The 17,149-nt window shown below is 46.1% G+C and overlaps 1 pseudogene; it reads right to left on the bottom strand.

Annotated features, from left to right (window-relative positions):
• Positions 1 to 15,173: 15,173 nt before the first annotated feature.
• LOC125530486 (auxin response factor 13-like) lies at positions 15,174 to 16,444 on the bottom strand (annotated as a pseudogene).
• Between the last annotated feature and the right edge of the window lie 705 nt (positions 16,445 to 17,149).

Consider the following 17,149-nt stretch of genomic DNA (forward strand, 5'->3'; position numbering starts at 1 on the left):
ATTTTCAACTAAAATCAGCCTAAAGCAATCATGTTTGCCCCCCCCCCCTTCAGCCCATGCCCCCCCCATAATTTCATCTCAAGCTCCGCCACTGCTATGGATGGTGTTGAGTTCACATGTCGAGCTCCAATACAAGAATTGATAGTGTGAAATCATGTTTTGCTGGACCTTTTTAATATGAGTAGATATAATAAGCTTGAACATGCTTGCTAGGAAATGTTGATGTCGGGATGGTTAAAAGGGGGTAAAGAGGTAATTGCAGCCCTAGCTTTTCTCTGATTACACACTTGATCGATAAATACCTTGCGAATTTTGAACTGTGTCCTTGTCTTTGAAGCGAATTTTGGATCAACCATGTCGCTGTCTTTGAAGTGAAATTTTGGATTCATTGTTAAGGCTGACAATAGGATTAGGGGTACCCGGGTAGGACAAGCTATTAGGCGATAGAGCGAATCGTAACATTGGTAGGAGCGAGGTTGTTAGAATCTCAATTTTGCTGTACGATTTTACATTCCAAACTAATCCCTTTGAATGTAAGATTTTCATTCATAGAATCTACGTTTTAATGATCTTGGTATTTGAGATTCTACGATTTGCGATCCTACCATCGAAGCTCCGACCCGATGCAAAATTGTGATTCTGACAACCTTGGGTTGGAGTAGCCCTTTTGAGTTATGGCACTGGATTGAAGTTTAATAAATTTGTGGGAGATCAATAGTTTGATTATGTTCCAAATTTTTGGATTTGGGGTTGTGGTTCCATGTCACCAATGATTGACACGACGAATGTTTGTGACGAGAAGTAAATCAAATATAAAATAGAATTTTACCATTGGTTACCTATAAACACACCTATGCTCTTTGCCCGCATCCATAAACCTATTGGAGCATCCATGACCGTCGTGTTCTTCAACCCAGGCTGCTCTGCTCCCCACCACCATTGGCTTCATTTGTGGATGATCCGTCGGTGAGCACCGGCCCAACCGCCGTCTTTCACTGTTCGTGGCCAACATCATTGTCGCCTCGCACCCCTGTCGTGCCAAACTTCCTCCATCGTCACCCGGCTCTCCTTCCTTCCAGGCCGGGACGACTACATCTGGAGTATGTGTGTGGCTGAGTGGGGAGAAGAAGAGGAAGAAAGAGCAATCGAAAGTAGGTGTAGCAATGCAGTGTAAGGGCCCACTCAGAAATGCAGGGTTGATAGCGACGAACTCCCTCCGATTGGGTTTATAAGTCAGACATGAATTTTTAGGTTTTCAATTCGACTGATAAAACATGTGTAATATGCCAAGAAGATTATGTTTAGAAAATTCGCATGATGACGAATCTGAATATATATCTTTTCTGGCATGCAGCATATGTTGTTTCGCTGGTTATCAGATTTAAGACCTAAAATACTCGTCCCGACTTATAAACCCAACCGGAGGGAGTAGGTGTGGATGAGTCAGGGGAGAAAGTAATGCTTTTGCCCTTGGTGCAAGTCATAAGAAAGTCAGAACATGGGAAGGTGTTAACCCCTTTTGTTGTATATTTGGGTGCATTTAGGGAGCTAGAAATTTTTTCATGCAAATGAAGTCTGGCATAGGTACTAAGAGTAGTATGTAGATGCCATGAAGTAGAAAATAATTGTAAAAGTGCAAGTCATAAGAAATTCAGAACATGGCTGGGTGCATTTAGGGAGCTAGAATTTTTTTCATGCAAATGAAGTCTGGCATACACAGACAACCAGGTAAAACGATGCCATGAAGTAGAAAATAATTGTAAAAGCGCAAGTTGCAACAACAGCGATGTCAACGCAAGCAAATAAGCACTAGTAGAAAACAGGGCTTTGGTCCAGGCCGGGTCAGCCCATTAGTCCCGGTTCAGTCCAGAACCGGGACCAATGGGGGCATTGGTCCCGGTTCGTGAGCCCAGGGGGCCGGCCGGGCCACGTGGGCCATTGGTCCCGGTTGGTGGGATGAACCGGGACCAATGGGCCTCGCTCCTGGCCCACCACCATTGGTCCCGGTTGGTGGCTTGAACCGGGACCAAAGGCTCCCCTTTAGTCCCGGTTCATGTCACCAACCGGGACCAATGAGGTGCCTATATATACCCCTCGCTTGCGAGCAGAGCACCCCAGTGCTCTGTTTTTCTCTGGCCGAGGGGGAGAGGGCTTGGTGGTGCTCTAGCTCACCTCCTATGCACACAAGGTGTTCGATGGAATGCCCGAGCCACACTACTTAAGATTTCTCCTCTCCAAGCTCGACCTCCAAGCTCCATTTTCCATAATATTTGTTTAGGTTTAGCGGTCTGTCACGCCCCGTCCCCATCTTCACCGCCGTCGATCACCCACGCCGAGCTCATCACCGGCACCACCGTGGTGAGCCTCTTGTTCTTATCTTCTTTCTGAAAGGAAAAATATTCTTACTTGTATGTTTACATAGATACTTGTATTATTTTCTTACTTTTATTATTGCATCTTATATAGTGCGATGGTTTTGGTATCCGCCCCCGTCGACCCTCGTCCTGTCTATGATTCGGATGTGGTATATATATTATCTTTATAACTATTGGTTCATTTATTATTTATGAAAATTATGCCGACCAACGTGACATAGATTTTATTTATGTAGGATGTATGTGAATCGGAAATGCCAACCGACCCTATTGTCGAGAGGCTAAATTTAGTTGAAGAAGAAAACAATTTGTTGAAGGAAAAAATAAAAAAATTGAGGAGGAGAAGATGATATTGGAGTTGCATGTTGTGGATGTCGTCGATGATCACAAGATCAAGATGGATGCAATGCGCTTGAAGATTAGAAAGATTAGAAAATATGCCATTCATACCGAGGCTTGGTATCATTGCCGTTGGATCAATTGTTACCTTGGTTGCGATTATGATCGCATTTGTTTTCGCATTGAAATGTTTTACATAGTTTCAATGTATGGTATAATTAATTAGATGCTCTGGAGAGCTAAATGTTGTTAGATGAGAACTATGTATGCACTTTGGTTTTAATGTGATGATGAACTTCTATTAATTTGGACACTTAATTATATATAATGCACGCAGATGAACCGGCAATGGATGTACGGTGACAGACACACCTGCGAGTACATTAAGGGCGTGCATGAGTTTCTCGATGCGGCTGAGGCAAACAAGGAGAATGGTTTTATGTGTTGTCCATGCACTGAATGTGGGAATACGAGGTCTTACTCTAACCGGAAAATCCTTCACTCCCACCTGCTTTACAAGGGTTTCATGCCACACTATAATGTTTGGACGAGGCACGGAGAAATAGGGGTTATGATGGAAGACGGCGAAGAAGAAGAGTACGATGACAACTATGTGCCCCCTGAATACGGTGATGCTGCAACGGGGGGAGCTAGTGAAGATCAAGAGGAACCGGACGATGTGCCCAATGATGCTGCAACGGGTGAAGCTGCTGAAGATCAAGAGGAACCAGACGATGTGCCCGATGATGATGATCTCCGCCGGGTCATTGTCGATGCAAGGACGCAATGCAAAAGTAAAAAGGAGAAGCTGAAGTTCGATCGCATGTTAGAGGATCACAAAAAAGGGTTATACACCAATTGCGAAGATGGCAACACCAAGCTCGGTACCGTACTGGAATTGCTGCAGTGGAAGGCAGAGAATGCTGTGGCTGACAAAGGATTTGAGAAGCTACTAAAAATATTGAAGAAGAAGCTTCCAAAGGATAACGAATTGCCCGGCAGTACATACGCAGCAAAGAAGGTCGTATGCCCTCTAGGATTGGAGGTGGAGAAGATACATGCATGCCCTAATGACTGCATCCTCTACCGCGGTGCATACAAGGATCTGAACGCATGCCCGGTATGCGGTGCATTGCGGTATAAGATCGGACGAGATGACCCTGGTGATGTTGATGGCGAGCCCCCCCAGGAAGAGGGTTCCTGCGAAGGTGATGTGGTATGCTCCTATAATACCACAGTTGAAACGTCTATTCAGAAACGAAGAGCATGCCAAGTTGATGCGATGGCACAGTGAGAACCAAAAGAAAGATGGGAAGTTGAGAGCACCCGCTGACGGGTCGCAGTGGAGAAAAATCGAGAGAAAGTACTGGGATGAGTTTGCAAAGGACCCAAGGAATGTATGGTTTGCTTTAAGCGCGGATGGCATTAATCCTTTCGGGGAGCAGAGCAGCAATCACAACACCTGGCCCGTGACTCTATGTATGTATAACCTTCCTCCTTGGATGTGCATGAAGCGGAAGTTCATTATGATGCCAGTTCTCCTCCAAGGCCCTAAGCAACCCGGCAACGACATTGATGTGTTCCTAAGGCCATTAGTTGAAGAACTTTTACAGCTGTGGAATGGAAACGGTGTACGTACGTGGGATGAGCACAGATAGGAGGAATTTAACCTTAAGGCGTTGCTGTTCGTGACCATCAACGATTGGCCCGCTCTCAGTAACCTTTTAGGACAGACAAACAAAGGATACCACACATGCACGCACTGTTTAGATGACACTGAAAGTATATACCTGGACAAATGCAGGAAGAATGTGTACCTGGGCCATCGTCAATTTCTTCCGACCAACCATCAATGTCGAAAGAAAGGCAAGCATTTCTAAGGCGAGGCAGATCACCGGAAGAAGCCCGCCATGCGTACCGGTGATCACGTACTTGCTATGGTCAATGATCTACACTACGTAATCTTTGGAAAGGGTCCCGGTGGACTAGCTGTTCCGAATGACGCTGAGGGACACGCACCCATGTGGAAGAAGAAATCTATATTTTGGGACCTACCCTACTGGAAAGACCTAGAGGTCTGCTCTTCAATCGACGTGATGCACGTGACGAAGAACCTTTGCGTGAACCTGCTAGGCTTCTTGGGCGTGTATGGGAAGACAAAAGATACACCTGAGGCACGGGAGGACCTGCAACGTTTGCACGAAAAAGACGGCATGCCTCCGAAGCAGTATAAAGGTCCTGCCAGCTACGCTCTTACGAAAGAAGAGAAAGAAATCTTCTTTGAATACCTGCTCAGTATGAAGGTCATGATTGGCTTCTCATCGAATATAAATGGAATAATAAATATGCCAGAGAAAAAGTTTCAGAACCTAAAGTCTCATGACTGCCACGTGATTATGACGCAACTGCTTCCGGTTGCATTGAGGGGGCTTCTACCGGAAAACGTCCGATTAGCCATTGTGAAGCTATGTGCATTCCTCAATTCAATCTCTCAGAAGGTGATCGATCCAGAAATCGTACCAAGGCTAAGGAGTGATGTGGCGCAATGTCTTGTCAGTTTCGAGCCGGTGTTCCCACCATCCTTCTTCAATATCATGACACACATCCTAGTTCATCTAGTCGACGAGATTGTCATCCTGGGGCCCGTATTTCTACACAATATGTTCCCCTTTGAGAGGTTCATGGGAGTCCTAAAGAAATATGTCCGTAACCGCGCTAGGCCAGAAGGAAGCATCTCCATGGGCCATCAAACAGAGGATGTTATCGGGTTTTGTGTTGACTTCATTCCTGGCCTTAAGAAGATAGGTCTCCCTAAATCTCAGTATGAGGGGGGACTGACTGGAAAAGGCACTCTTGGAAGAGACTCAATAATATACAGGGACGGATATTCTTGGTCTCAAGCACACTACACAGTTCTACAGAACTCTACCTTGGTGACCTCGTATGTCGATGAACACAAGAACAGTCTGCGCTCCAAACACCCATAGCAGTGCGACGACTGGATTACATGTGAACACATCAGGACTTTCAGCAGTTGGTTGGAAACACGTCTCAGAGGTGACAACACTGTCTGTGATGAGTTGTACTTGTTGTCCAGGGGACCATCTTTGACTGTATGGACTTACAAAGGATACGAGATAAATGGGAATACATTTTACACGATCGCCCAAGATCAAAAGAGCACCAACCAAAATAGCGGTGTCCGCTTTGATGCAGCAACCGAGAGCGGAAAGGACACATATTATGGTTACATAGTGGACATATGGGAACTTGACTACGGACCTGATTTTAAGGTCCCTTTGTTTAAGTGCAAATGGGTCAATATGTCAGGCGGCGGGGTACAGGTAGACCCACAGTACGGAATGACAACAGTGGATCTAAAAAATCTTGGGTACACTGACGAACCGTTCGTCCTAGCCAATGATGTGGCACAGGTTATCTATGTGAAGGACATGTCTACCAAACCGATAAAAAGAAAAGATAAGGAAGCGAATACATCATACGATGAGCCAAAGCGCCACATAGTTCTTTCAGGAAAATGGGACATCCTGGGAGTGGATGGCAAGACAGACATGTCTGAGGATTATGAAAAGTTTCATGAAATTCCTCCCTTCAATGTCAAGGCTGACCCAAGCATCCTGATAAACAATGAAGATTATCCATGGTTACAGCGCAATAAGCAAATGACACAAGCGAAGAAAAAGTGAAGACTTTCTCACGCAACTATTATGATGATACCATGCCAACTTTGTAACACACGAACATGCTACCATTGTCCGTTTTGTACATGCACATGCTATGTGGGTGAAATTATGATACCATGCCAACTTTCAACTTTTTCAGAGTTCATTTGAAATGCTTTCATGTCTTATGGTTTGGCCCTCGTAATACCATTATTCAAATTTTAACTATTCAAATTTGAAAACTAATGGCACTAACAGAAAGTTTATAATTTTTTCTAAAACTGATGGCACTAACAGAAAGTTTATAATTTTTCTGACCTAAAAGCAAAAATAATTAAAAAATGCAAAAAACAAAAGAAAATAAATAATGCAAAAAACAAAAAAAAACTGGAAAAAGTAAAGTTAATCACAAACTTGTGATTCAAACAAATATCAAAGAATTCAAATTTTAACTATTTAAATTTGAAAACTAATGGCACTAACAGAAAGTTTATAATTTTTCTAAAACTAATGGCACTAACAGAAAGTTTATAATTTTGCTCCTCGCCCCTGGCCCATGACTATTAGTCCCGGTTTGTGCCACAAACCGGGACTAAAGGGTTGGTCATCGTTGCGGGCAGAGTTTAGTCCCACCTCGCCAACCGAAGGGGGCTCACACCGGTTTATAAGCCCTTCCCTCTCTGCCTTGTTGAGCTCCTCTCAAAGTGAAAATAGATGCCCTAATAGAGAAAAGTTTAACCTAAATTCATAGTGAATTTCTCTGAAATTCATAGTGAATTTCTCTGAAATTCATAGAAATTTAGTATGAATTTAGGTTGAATTTTCTCTATAAGCGCATCTTTTCTCATTTTTTAGTAAGTTAATCACAAACTTCACAAATTTCAAAGAATTCAAATTTTAACTATTCAAATTTGAAAACTAATGGCACTAACAGAAAGTTTATATTTTTTTCTAAAACTAATGGCACTAACAGAAAGTTTATAATTTTGCTAACCTAAAAGCAAACAGAATTAAAAATTAAAGCAAAAAACAAAAGAAAATAAATAATGCAAAAAACAAAACAAAAAAACTGGAAAAAATAGCAATAATAAGTATTTTGTTGTAAGTAGAAACAAAATAAAATAAATAAAGCAACAAAGAAAACAAAAAACAAAAAAAGTGTTTTCAAATTTGAAAACTAATGGCACTAACAGAAAGTTTATAATTTTTCTAAAACTAAAAGCAAAAGGAATAAACAAATAAAGCAAAAAACAGAAGAAAAAAATAAATAATGCAGAAAACAAAACAAAAAACTGGAAAAAAATAGCAACAATAAGTATTTTGTTGTAAGTAGAAACAAAATAAAATAAATAAAGCAACAAAGAAAACAAAAAACAAAAAAAGTGTTTTCAAATTTGAAAACTAATGGCATTAACAAAAAGTTTATAATTTTTCTAAAAGTAAAAGCACAAAGAATTAAAAAATAAAGCAAAAAACAAAAGAAAATAAAATAAATAAAGCAACAAAAAAACAAAAAAAATGCCACCTACTGGGCCCCCATGACCTGAATACAACTAGAAACCCATCCAAGGGCCAGGATTCAGGCCCACAGGAGGCCCAGTAGGCCCACAGGCATAGCAGTGACAATTAGGCCCGTAAGCCTGCAATGGAGAGAAGCTCGAGAGGGGTGCGGCAGTGGGGCTTATAAACCACTGAGCACCCCTCTCAACTAGCGAGGTGGGACTAAACTTTCGACGCCGCAGCAGCACAAGGCCTTTGGTCCCGGTTGGTGGCACCAACCGGGACTAAAGGGGGCATTGGTCACGGTTGGTGCCACAAACCGTGACCAATGCCCCCCTTTAGTCCCGGTTGGTGCCACCAACCGGGACCAAAGGCCGCCGCTTTCCGCCCTTTGGGCTGCTGAAAATTGGCATTTGGTCGCGATTGGTGGCACCAACCGGGACTAAAGGGGGGCATTGGTCACGGTTTGTGGCACCAACCGTGACCAATACTCTGTGTATATAAGCAGGACTTAGGAAAATTTGACGAACTCATCGCCAGTTGCCCCCCGGCCCGCCCGACGACGCCGAGCTCATCGACGCCGCAAGGCTGCCCAGATCGACGCCGTACGCCGCCCCCGAGCCCGCGCGCCCCTGCCCTCGCCCCCGAGCGGGCCTTCACCGTCCGCCGTCCCCGAGCCTTCCTCGTCCCCGACGCCACCTCGCTGTGAGCGCCGCCCGTTCCCCTGCTCCTCCCCTTGTACTGGCCGCCGTCGCCACCACCCCTGCCCTTCGCGCGCTGCCGCCCTGCGCCGCCCCTGCCCTGCGCGGCCGCCGCGCGCCGCCCCGCCGCGCGCCTCCCCTGCCCTTCGCGCGCTGCCGCCCCGTGCCGCCCCTGCCCTGCGTTGCCGCCGCACGCCGCCCCGCCGCGCGCCTCCCTTGCCCTGCCGTGCCGCCGCCCCTGTGCGCCCTTCATTTTTATTCGTTTTTGTTCATATATATATATAATGTATATGTGTATGTATGTGGCTATGTGTATGGCTATGTGTATGTATATGTGTATTTTTTGTTCATATGTGTATTAATCTTTTTCCATATATGTAATTTTTCTGGTTCATAGAAAGAAGAGGAAGAAAGAAGAATATTTTGTTCATAGAAAGTTTTTTGTTCATATATAGAAAGTTAGAAGAAAATTTAGAATATGCTAAAATTTAGAAGAAAAAGAAGGATATGAAAGAAGAAAATAAGAAGAGGAAGAAAGAAAGAAGAGGAGAGGAAGAAGAGAAGAAATAAATAAGAAGAGGAAAAAAGAAGAAAAAGAAGAGGAGAAGAAGAAAGGAATAGAGGAGAAGAAGAGAAAAATAGAATATATATATATATATATATTCTATTTTTCTATATATATATTCTATTTTTCTCTTCTTCTCCTCTTTTTTTTCTTCTTCTTTTTTTTCTTCGACACGTGGGGGGGGGGGTCGAGAACGTCGGACATTCACGAGAGAGGCGAGGAAGAAGGGGAAGAAGAGGGAGAAGAAGAGGAGAGGAAGAAGAGGAAGTCTTCTCCTGTATTCTTTCTTCTCTTCTTTTTTCTTCTTCTTCCTATATGTATTAGTTTTTTTATTTAGGTTGTTAATTAGTAGATATTAATTTTGTTCATATATGTATGGATGCATGTGATATGTATGTATGTATGTATGTATGTATGTATCGGGTATGTCGTTGTCGATATACCCCCTACCCGATAATTTCGACATGAGGGGGTCGAGAGGGGGTCTAGGGTCGCCGAGGGGTCGAGGGTCGTCGAACATGAGAGGAAGAAGAGGATTAAAAAATAAGAGGAAGAAGAAAAAAAAAAGGAGAAGAAAGAATAGAGGAGTTCTTCTCCTCTCTTTTTTCTTCTTCATCCTCTTTTTTTATCGGGAACGAGGGTCGTCGAGGGTCGCCGAACGGTAGAGGAAACCCTAAATAGCAAGTATCGTGGGTGTGAGATACATGTGGCCGTCGGTGTCGGACACTACATCTTCTCTTTTTTTTCTTCTTCTTCTCTCTTTTTTTATTCTTCTTCCTCTTTATTTTATCGGAAATGAGGGTCGTCGAGGGTCAGGGTCGCCGAGCGGTAGAGGAAACCCTAAATAGCAAGTATCGTGGGTGTGAGATACATGTGGCCGTCGGTGTCGGACACTACATCCACGTCCCACAAGTGGCGCGGGCTTCGACGCCCACGTCACTTGTGGGACGTGGATGTAGTGTCCGACACCGACGGCCACATGTATCTCACACCCACGATACTTGCTATTTAGGGTTTCCTCTACCGCTCGGTGACCCTCGACGACCCTCGTTCCCGTTAAAAAAAAGAGGAAGAAGAATAAAAAAAGAGGAGAAGAAAGAATAGAGGAGTTCTTACTCCTCCATTCTTTCTTCTCCTCTTTTTTTTTCTTCTTCCTCTTCTTTTTTTATCCTTGAAGCGTTGTCGAGGCCACCCCAAACCCTAGAGAAGCAGCGTCGAGGCCACCCCAAACCCTAGAGAAGCAGCGTCGAGGCCACCCCAAACCCTAGAGAAGCAGCGTCGAGGCCACTAATTAATATTAGTTCTACGTTTGCCACTAATATATCCATCTGTCATGTTTGAATAATAATTTCCATGTTGTCAATATTTGTAGAAACTATGGACACCGCCCGAGATGAAGTACAAGAAGAGTTGTTGGGGGACATAATCGCACGAGGAAGTGATGCCGTCGTCTCGTTGTTTCTCAACGACACCGATGGTCTGGAAGCAGCTGGCTATGATTATGATGGCTCCGGTGACCTAATGCCGGTGCAAGAAGGAGACCGTGAGGACGGCTCCTGTGACCCAATGCCGGTGCAAGAAGGAGACCGTGATGACGTCTCCGGTGACTGAACCGAGTCCGGCCAGGTATATACATTAGTTAAGCTTCTGCTGACTAGCTAATTGATGCATTCATTGTTTTGGTATATACACATATTAATTAAGTCTTTGTTCTTTTTTCTAGCCCTCCGGATCGAGCACAACTTCGGTAAAGAGATGAGGCCTGAAGAAAAAGTTGAGCTCGGATGAAAAGTTTGACATCATAGCAATCGCGCCCGACGGCCAACCGATTGAACCCCTCCGGACAAAGAGCGCATTTGTTGCTCAGTGCGGGGTTTTGGTTAGGGACAAGATCACGATCAGCATCCAGCAATGGTTAAAGCCGGCTACAGAAGACCCTGAGGTGTCTTATGTCAATGATATGCAGAAAAATAATCTTTGGACTGAGATGAAGTCAAATTTCACCCTACCGCCAGAGGATGATCCAGAGAAGCCAGTTAAAGAGTAATTAATCAAGTATTTTGCTCTTAAAAGGATGGCAGAACTATTCAGGAGGTGGAAGAAAGAGCTGAATAAGTTTGTCGAAAATAAAGAGACACCAGAATTCAAGGGCAGATATGAGAAGATCAGAGATCACTGGCCCGCATTTGTGGCCCACAAGACATCGGAAAAGAGTAAGAAGATGTCGGTGACAAACAAGCAAAATGCTGCGAAGAAGAAGCATCACCATCGCATGGGGTCAGGTGGCTACCTCGTAGCCCGGCCTAAGTGGGCCAAGACTGAGAATGATCTGGTTGATAAAGGGATCGAACCAGAGACAATTAACTGGCCAGACCGTTGCCGGACTTGGTTCTTCGGGGCTGGCGGAACCTTGGACCCTGTAACAGGGAAGTGCATTTGGACGAACGATCAAATGGACATACCAGTCATGAAGCTTCAGCAGTATATCGAAGCAGCATAGCAAGGGACGTTCTTTCCAGACAGAGAGAACGACGAGCTCACAATGGCCCTCGGGAATCCTGAGCACCCTGGACGGACACGAGGCACGCCAGGCTCCATTCCGTGGAAGGTTGGGTTTCCGGACGCAGGCGGTTACAAATCCCAGGAGAGGAGGAAAAAATTGTAGCAGACCCAAATGCAGGCGCTGCAAGCAAGGGTACAAGCGATAGAGGAACGAGAAGCAAATCACAGCAAACGTACTGCCGAAGCTTCCCCCGAAGCTACCCCGCCATCTCAGCGGAGAAGCAGCGTGGCTTCCACCGAGCTGCTTCAGCCGGAGCATGCCTTGACGGCTCCTGCCAGCTATCCCGTGGATGCTATCACGGAGTCTCAAAATTGCCACCTTATGACGCAATGGATGAATTTGAAGGTCAAGGCGCCTGTTAGCTCTGTTTATCCTACTGAACCCGGTGCAACTTTTCACTGCCGGCCGATTCTAGAAGGATATGCTAGGGTGATGGTGGATGAAATAACGGAGGGATTTGAGGACCTCTAGCTTGACCACCCTACCAGTGAAGGGGAGACTAGGCTGGGGTCTGCTCTGAAGACTCCATGTCTATGGCGGAAGGAGCTCATCAACCTTCTGAACTGGACGCCTCCGCCTCCTCCTCCTCCTCCTCTGGCAAGTCAGGGCACTCCGCCTCCTCCTCCGGCGAGTCAGGGCACCCCGCCTCCTCCACCGCCTCCTCCTCCGACGAGTGACGATCAGGGCACTCGACCGGCTCCTTCTCCGGCGCGTGGCGACACTCCGCCTCCTTCTCCGCCTGCGCCGATGCGCCCGAGCAGCCAGCCTCCTCCTTCTCCGCCTCGTCAGCAAGGGCCGAAGAGACCTGCCGCCGCTCCGACTGCTCCGGCGCGTCATAGTCCTTCTCCTCCGCCTTGTAAGCAAGTAAAGAAGACAACCGCTCCGTCTGCTTTGCCGGCGTCTAGCAGTACAGCCAGAGGCGGGAGGAAATACAGATTCGGTCCTTCTCTGAAGACTCCAGAGAAGTTACCATATGAGAGGACCCCGGAGGAGAACGCCGAGATCACACGAGAAGAAGTGAGGAACTACTTTGAAGGGGTGAAAGCAAAGAAGCATCCACCTCCGGAGGAGAAGGTAGATCCGGCGAAAGCGAAGCGCACTCTGGCTGCCCTGACAAAACCACCCAAGTCTCCGCCGAAAGGAAACTATGAGCGCATTATTGGAAAGGAATTTGCCGAAGCCGAGCGGTCGGGAAGTACTGTCAGTGATCAAAGGCTGAAAGAACGACGAGCTGGGAAACAAATTGCCCAGCTCGGCGAACAAGCGAAGCAATCGTGCCCCTCGCTCAAGGTGCCTAGCGACAACGTCGCTAATGATCCGAGGATGGTGCCCGATTATAGCAATCTTGGCGATTACCTGCCCGACGATGTACATTATGATTTCATGGAGGTGCAGATACAAAGATACGAGTACGTGAAGCCTCTCGTCAAAGATGAAAGATCTCTATCAACGATGATGCGAAGATTGCATGATTGGTACTTGAAAATCTGCAGTGACTCTGGGGGGAGAAGTACTTTGTATGTGAAAGTTAAAAAGGAGCATGACCTCGTTGGAATTGAACTGTTGCCTGTTCCATTTGAGGAGTTCTTTCAGTTTTTCAATCAATTGGCCCTCGATAAAACAACGGTCACCTGCTACTGTCTGTAAGTAGTACTACTTCTGTCATTAAGTCTCTCTATATAGCTCAACTCTTTCATTGCATGTATTTATAATCATCCTCACTATATTATGCAGATTGAAGATCGCCGAATTGAAGAAAAGACAAGTCGGTGATATTGGGTTCATTAACACATATCTCATAGATGCAACTCAGGTTAAATTTCATGCCGCAGCTACCGAGGCCAACTTGCTATGATCGTTGGTAATAAATGAAAACAAAGATATAATACTCTTTCCTTACAACTTCAAGTGAGTGTTACTGTCTTGTGCGTATTCGGTTTCCCTTATATATTAGTCAAGGTTATAGTAATGTAATTGATGAGTTATGCATGCGTGTGCAGTTACCACTATATTCTCCTAGAGATTAAGCTTGAGCAGGGACTAGTAACCGTCTTAGACTCAAGACGAAAAGATCCCCAGGACTATGCGGACATGACTCAAATGCTCGAGAAGTAAGTTAAATCGATCATTATCCACCATATCAGCAACTTTGTTCATTTCCTGATATATCAAGTAATTGTTTTCTTTGTCTGGCAGGGTTTGGAAAAAATTCTCCAAAAAAGCTTCAGGACTCCCGAAGAAGCTGCAATTTAGACACCCGAAAGTAAGTACTATAGTAGCATGTTCCGCGCATCTCCTATTGATTCAAGCGCTAGTTTCATCAATACCATTTGGCATTCTTGCTTATCAGTTTGATTGACCTCTATTTCTTGTAAAGTGGTTGTGGCAGGAACAAGGGAATGATTTCTGTGGATACTACGTTTGTGAGTCCATCCGCAACACGACCTATGAGCGGGGCTACACTGACGAACAATATGAAGTACGTAAATAACAACATTCATAATTTTATTTTATTACCATCATTTGTGTTGAGTTTCATTCATTCATATATATATATATGTATTGACCCTCTTCTTCAAATTAGATGTTTCGGAAGCGGGATGAACTCCTAGCACCAGCTCGCATGCGAGCAATTCAAGAGGAATTGACGGCATTCTTTCTTGACCACGTGATCGCTGAAGACGGAGAATACTATGTGGACCATGAGTCCGTATGATTATATTTATAAGAGATAATTATTGTATATATGTAGCCGGTAGTGTCGGATAGTATACGAGAACTTGTTGTTCGACCAATCTCTCGGAGAAGGAGAGGTGGTCGATATCACTTCTCTCTGTATGCATATATGTTCATGACGATCTTCTGTTTCCTTCGTTTGCTTACTAGCTAGCTAGCGTGTCTAGTCCTCTCTATACGTATGTATAGTACGTAGCGTCGACCAAGCACGAACATAAGAGAGGACACTTCTCTCTATTAATTATAGCTAGCTAACATAATATATGAAACACCTAAATTAACCCCCCAACCCCCCCCCCCCTTTCAAAAAAAAAACAAAAACCCCAGCCACAGAAATGCTGACGTGTGGATGCCTATTGGTCCCGGTTGGTGCCACCAACCGGGACCAAAGGGTCTCCTGTCTGGGCTCCGTGCACAGGCCACGTGGAGGCCCATCAGTCCTGGTTCTGGATTGAACCGGGACTAAAAGGGGAGGCATTAGTACCGACCCTTTAGTCCCGGTTTAGGAACCGGGACAAAAGGCCCTTACGAACCGGGACAACAGGTCCTTTTTCTACCAGTGAAGTTTGGGGCCACAGGTACTCAAGAGTAGTATGTAGCATCAACATCGATGTGACCAACAGGTGATGATATGACAAACTAGTCTGAAGAGTGAAACACCAGTTTTACCCAACCGATGCTAACATGCAAAAAAATGGTATTTTGGGTACACTAGCTCGTGGAGCCACTTCCTCCCTCTGGAACAAGGGTCCTGCCAAACAGCTTGATTCCTCCTTGGGCTGTCGATGCTACCGGAGGCACAGTATCGGAGAGCCTGCGTCTCTTTGCATCACGGCTTCCTTCGGGTTCAACTTGCCACTTGTTGACAGCAGTTGCAGCAGGTGCTGAGGATGTGGAGCCGTCCCAATCAACCTGAACATGGACAAAGACAAATGTAGTGGCAGGATAAGACACTCCTGAACAAATTCAGTAAACAGTCGCAACAGAGCAGCCAGAATGGCCCCTATCCCATCAATCACTAGTTCATCACAGAGGATTTCTGACAAGGAATTACGGCGGTTACCTGGAGACTGCGCCATGTAGTAGCCCCTGGTACGACTGCACCGATGGTGCCTCTTGCAATCACGCCGGACGCCGAGCCCTGTTGCTGAACATGCACCACCTCGTCCTTGGGTAGAAGGCGAACCGGCATGTCCACCTCCCAGTCTCTCTCGGCAGCGGCATCCACCACCGCTCGCGGCACAACGAACGATTCCACGCCGCGGCCTGGGTAGTACGTGACGGTAAAGGCGCTCCCTTGGATGGCCAGCTGCGACGCCTGTGCCACCTCTTGACCTCCCCAGTCCCTGTTCACCGGCGTGGCGCGACGTAGGTCGACGAGGATCCGGCCGTCGGGGCAGCGGACGAACACAATGATGTCGCGCACGTTGACACCCTTCTCGCGCACAAGATTCTTCCAGTACCTTGACAGAGAACGCATCGTGCCCCGATGCGCATGCTCCATGTTCCACGAGTTGCCGCTGATGTCGTGCAGCAGCAGGTCCTGCTTGTCCCCCCCGGCCTGGAGCGGCGGGAACAGCAGCTCGCACTCCTTGGGCACGTGAAGATAGGACCTTGCCCAGTCGGCCTGCGGCATCAGCTTGGCGTACAAGACAAACCTGCCCGGCGCGGGGATGTCGATGGCCGCAGGCGGAGGGTTGTGGTGGGGGCGCAGGGTTCCTCGCCATCTGTGAAGTAGTCGACGGCCGTGACCTCGCAAGGGACGCCGTGGGCGTGGCCCTCCGGCGCGGCGGGGAGATGCGGCCACTGCTCGGCATGGCCCCGAGCGAAGTAGAAGACCTCTGTGCCCGGCGGTGGGAGACGAGAGAGCGCGACCACGGATGAGACCCAGCGGCCGTCGACGGCGATTTGCGCGGCCATCGGTTGAAGCTGGGTGGACGACGGTCGGGTGCGCGGAGCAAATGAGTCTATGCTGCCTCACAAACGCAGAGAAACAGCTGCTTTCTCTTTTCGGCTCAGACCGGCCAGGCATGCGATTTTACAGAATAGCCCCCGCTGGAGCTGGCGCTGACAGACACAACCGGAAGCCTCTGGAACGATCTGGAAATGCGATTTGAACTGCTCCTCTATTTACTCATTTGTATTTTACTAATAAAGCTAATCCATTTACTCTTGTGCTAGTTACGTACTACTCCCTCTGTAAACTAATATAAAAATATTTAGATCATTATTTTAGTATTCTAAACGCTCTTATATTAGTTTACGCAGGGAGTACTTGTAAATCTTAGCCACCATGTTTACTAAGTTAACATCACATCTTGACAGTACAATTTATCTTATTTCGTTGCACAGCCACAAACAAAACGCCAGAAGCAAACAATTACCCAACGGTCACTACTTGTGGGTGGCATTTTTATAGAAAACGCCCGCAGGTGAGGGGAAGGGACATCCATCTTAGCTACAGTTATAGTAGACAACTAAGACGAGTAGAGATGCTTGTGCACCGACAAAAAGGTGCCCCCGGCGCTTGCTTTGGGATTTGAGCCAAGTAAAATTGGAATAACTTAGTTGTCGATAAGCATCTATGTACCGGGAGTAAATTGCTCAAAACTATAATACGTGTGGCTAGAGTGCCATTGAGGTTTTGACAAGAATAACAAAACTATGATATGTGTGGCTAGAGTAAC

The sequence above is a fragment of the Triticum urartu genome, chromosome 7A (genome assembly GCF_056163025.1).
Source record: "Triticum urartu cultivar PI428250 chromosome 7A, HENAU_Tu73, whole genome shotgun sequence".
NCBI classification, from domain to species: domain Eukaryota; kingdom Viridiplantae; phylum Streptophyta; class Magnoliopsida; order Poales; family Poaceae; genus Triticum; species Triticum urartu.